This window comes from Oreochromis niloticus, unplaced genomic scaffold (genome assembly GCF_001858045.2).
Source record: "Oreochromis niloticus isolate F11D_XX unplaced genomic scaffold, O_niloticus_UMD_NMBU tig00008134_pilon, whole genome shotgun sequence".
Taxonomy (NCBI): Eukaryota; Metazoa; Chordata; class Actinopteri; order Cichliformes; family Cichlidae; genus Oreochromis; species Oreochromis niloticus.
The window spans coordinates 3293-8155 of NW_020328993.1; the positions used below are offsets into that span (position 1 = coordinate 3293).

Consider the following 4863-nt stretch of genomic DNA (forward strand, 5'->3'; position numbering starts at 1 on the left):
TTTCTGTGTCTGTTTTACAGTTACATTTACGTTTTATTTGAATACTTTAATATAAACAAAGTTGTTGTTTTTTTAATTCTATAGTAGATATACTGTATGGCAGATTCCTTGTTTAAAAATCATTTGGAAACATCCAGAAAAAAGACAAAACATCATTCTCCTCAAGATTTAGTTTTTGAAAGGTTATGAATGACTTTTGTTCTTTTTTTTTTTTCTCTAGTCCCTGGCCAACCACCTCATCTCCAGTGTGCAAACATGCATGTTGTTGACTGTAAGCTTACCAGAAACTCTCGATGTGATTCAGATGTGCCGTATAACAACAGGCTGTGTCTGGAAGAACCTAATGTAGATGTACATGAGGTAAGTTGACTGCTAACGTTACTGTATATCATGTGTGTATGTTTTAGATATTTGGAACAAACTTAAACACAAACTATGTTTTTCTCTCTCAGGGTGATTCTGGTGGTGGAGTGATTTACAACAACATGATTTATGGTGTAATCAAGAGCACTGGTAAACGTGTCTGTACTGGACCAGTTGTTACTGTAAAAGTCTGTCCTTACATGAAATGGATAAACCAGAAAATTAATCCAAAAAGTAATGGAAAATAACTGAATGAAAATAACATTCAGAATAAACAATCATCTCTACATGAAACTTGTGTGCTGTGTTGTTTCTGCTCTACAATATCTTCATGTTAACTGCAAATTGTGACCTTTTTTCTTTGGTCTAAAATATTGTGTTAGATTTGCAGCTTGTGTGTGTTTGAATGTGGTGTCAGGTGTGTAGCAGCTCATCCTGTTGTTCAGAAACTCTCAGACTCACACTGTGAAGATGCAGAAAGGCTTTCTGATCAGACATGCCACCAATCAGCTGCAGGGCCTGAACATGATAAACTTTATAAATCTGACCTGATTGTTGAGGTGGAAACGTTTACATGGAGGCTGTTGGCTCATTGGTGTCAGATGAACTTTTTTTTAATCACTGCACTGAGAGCATTAAAATAAATACACTAACCATCAAAATAAGTTTTGTTGATAAAATACATTTCTTGAAACCGTCCATTGTTTTGTCCGAACTCTAAACATTGAATCCAATTTTCAAACTAAAAGCAGTGCTTTCAAAAAAAAATACCCCAAAACAAAAAACCTACAAAAACAAAAAATAAACAAAATAAAATTATAGTACACAGTGACATATGTATTTTATATCCCATAACACATCATTTCCATCTTGTCTTCAGTCCTGCATTTTTATACTTCTAAGACCAAAGTGAAAACTAAACTCTTTATATTCACAAAGCTCATAAACACTATTTGTTTCAGGATTTCATCATGATTAATTTTCCATATGAGGCAGTGCTTTCACATTCCTTTTGAAGTAGTACAGAGAAATTCCTCTTCTCCTCTTCTTTTAAATTGCATCAATATTTTCCAACTGAGCAGTAAAAGGACACCAAACTCAAACATGAAGCATCAACGTGATGTTTAGATGTTGTTTATTATTACAATAAGAGACTAAAGTAACTCGCTTTGAACACTTCAGTTTTCTCTCTTGATGCTGCTGTTTGTTTCCTCCTCCACTTGTATTTTTCTACACTTCAGTGAATGTACATAGCGCCCTCTGTTGTATGTTTGAGAGATCTGCACTGCATTGTCATCAAACACAACTGTGCAGAGGTGGAACATCAAGCGCATCAATTGAAGAAGCTTCTTGGGTCAGAAGTTAAACATCATCCAGAACCTTAAAGAAGTGAAGTCACTTTCCAGGCTTCTTAGACAACCATGACCTGGATGACTGAGGACCTACAAACACACATGATCAGCAGTTTATTTAACACTGTCCAGTTGGAGATTTGCTATATTGTATTAAACTGTAAGTCTGAAATAGGTGAGTTTTAAGGGGCATTAAGTCAGGACAAAATAACTTATTAGCTTTCTGTGTCAGACTCACAAAGTGATAATCAGCACAGGGATGCGTGCATGAGTTAATGCTGTAGAGGAGACAATGATCAGGAAGAGAACTGCTGCCACAGCCGCTCCTTAAATACCTGGTCTTGATGAAGGGGAATGACAAATGTGATGGAAAATGTGTGTTTCACCTCCTCTGACCTCTGTGTACTATTGATATGTGTTTGTAACTTTCTTGTACAAAGTTGTAGTTGTTTTTCAGTCTTCATACACTCTAACTGTAAGCTTTGCTCAAGGCCATGACACACTTCATTACCAAACTGGTGCCTACATGATGGTGAGAATTTCACTCCCAACCACTGATTAGACAAGACTGCATCCACGCGACGAACCTACAGGAGCTGCTATAATTTAGCCTTTTTGTCAATGCTGGTACAAACCCTGTTGATCCCTTTGCAAAGGTTTGAACTTTCTTTCTTTCAGTCTCAGGAAATCGGTTTCGTTTCGATGCTTAAATTATTTTCACAACAACAAACAGGAGCAAGCCTGTGAACATCGGTCCGAACAAAAACAATACAAAGATATTATTAGTAGCTAACATGTTGGGCTTTAGGCTACTGATTAGGATAGCCCTGAGCTCCTCGGGAGTGTGACTCTCGAGGTGTTATTGAACTTCCATCAGAGCTCAGTGAAGATGCTGGGCTGAATTCCCGTTCATTAAGTCGATGCAGGCTGTCCCTGGGTGTTTCCCTAAAGGCTGTCAAGTTCTAACCAGCCACCCTCGGTCCACTGCACCTGGATTCTGAGTGACCAATGAAAATCTGATCACAGATTTGTTTCTCCAGGTCTTCTGTAGGTTTGAGAATATTTTTAATTCGAGAAAGGATGGCGTTCTTTCTCAGCATCTTTTTAATGTCTTCTTTAGTTGTCTGAAAAGTGGAGACAATCAGATTGAAGGAAAAAAAGTTGAGTTGAGTCAAAATGTTTAAAAGTTATGTTACAAAAATAGATTTACAATTTTACTGTGGTAAACTAAACCACACTACACCGTCACACATCTCTTCCTAGATCCTGTTCTTTTAAATGATCAAAGTATTTTAACTTTATGGTATAACAACAGAAAGCATGAAAACATAAAAATGATGGTCTGTCTTCATATTTCAGTTATTGTTACATTAAAACAGCTTTTCTGTTTTCATTTTTAGCACAAGAAGCATTTTATAGCTGTAGGTGTGTAAGGCTTTGCTAACTTTAATAACTCTGCATGTGTGCTGTTGGGTATTTCACTTTGCAGTGAAGTGAATCATATTTATCATTTTTAGCATGGTGACCTGTCAGAGCCATGTATAGCTGAAAAGAAAAGTTTCAGTGAGACCAGAACTACAGCATGTTTTCCGATTTGTAATGATACATATACCAGTGTATCTATAACATGACCTGTAAAATGCACATATTTCAATTTATCAGGAAAACAATTCCAGATCGCAATAAAGATCACAGAGAAACATGTAATCTATATAGTATGTTTGGTTATATAAGATAAGGTAAAATAAAACGAATTAATGTTGTAAAAAGCAGTATGAAAAAATTAAAAATTAAAAAGTATGAATATCACAAAGTTATATTTAAATACACTGTTTTAGTAAATATGTTTCCCCACTGAACAGGAGGAATAACGTGTGTTTTAAATCCTCCTTCAAAAACCATGTTTCATGTGTAATTCACAGAGCAGATTTCTTATAAAATGAGATTATAATTATTTTTTACAGAGTACAACCTGAAGAGGTCACCAGAAACTCAGCCAACCTATTCAGAAGAAAATTGTTTAGTTGTTGACAGCTGTTGCAATGAATGATGTGTGCTTAGTGTGATACGCTTCACTGAGCCTTATTGTGTCACTCTCTCTCTCTCTGGCATTATCTGCTACATTTATTAGGAGAGTAGAAGTAGATTACATTTATTACTTTTATCTCCCTTCTAGCAGTGAGTGTAACTACAAAAACACATCTGAAGGTTCTTGATGAGAATGAATCCAACAAGTAGAGCTACACAAATTAGATTTGATCTTTCCTCTGAAGTTTCTTTTTCTACCACAAGACACATCTTCTGTGTCCTTTCTTAACAACATACAAAAACCCCACAATAAATATATCTATCACTAACTTAATTATGTGATTTTAAATCATATTGAATATTTGTCGTTCAAAATGCTTTTCATTGTATGGTTTTTATCCAAATAGTTGTCTCATAAGCAACAACTTCAGTGTTATTACTGTATAAGTTACTAACAGGAGATGCACTGTTAGTAAAGTATATTTTCAATTGTTTTGCTGTGATTAGAGTTCTAAACTTCATTAAAGTACAAAACTATGATCATCCTATTAGAAAAGAATATTGAAATAGTATAGATCTGTTAAGTGTTTGGTAATGAAATGAGTTTAGTGGTAATAAATCAAAATGCACATTTAAAACTAACAAATGTAATTCCACATTAACAATCAATAATCTAACAGAGTTATGAACATTTTTACTGTTTTAATGAAGCTGCAAATGAGAAAACTGCCACCAAAGCAGAATTCTGTCATGGTCCTGGGTCATGTGACCACTTGTGTCTCTTGTCATTTTGTATTATTATTTATGTTTCAGGTCCACTGTGTTCGTCTGGAGGTTATTCTATGATACCTGGGTTGTTCTGTTTAGAATTGTTTGTTAGATTTCCCCTTTGTGTCGTTGCCCCCTGTGTCTCCCTCTGTGTATCTGTCTTTATGTAGTTTTGTAAGTTCTTGTCTTGTTTTCTCTCCTTGTATTTTATTCCGTCATGTTTCCCCAGCCCATCATGTCAGCTTTCACTCTCCCTAGTGTTCCCTCCCTCCCTCCCTCTCGTCTGCCTGTCCTCCACTCCCACATTATGTTCCTCTGTTTCCTGTTTTATTGTGAAAGTCTTGTGTTTTCA

The 4863-nt window shown here is 35.6% G+C and overlaps 1 long non-coding RNA gene across 1 annotated transcript; it reads left to right on the forward strand.

Annotated features, from left to right (window-relative positions):
* The first annotated feature begins 224 nt into the window (after positions 1 to 224).
* Positions 225 to 657, forward strand: LOC112841755 (uncharacterized). The gene is made up of 2 exons (XR_003218480.1): positions 225 to 360; positions 453 to 657. It is a non-coding gene; the product is annotated as an uncharacterized LOC112841755 (long non-coding RNA).
* Positions 658 to 4863: the final 4206 nt, after the last annotated feature.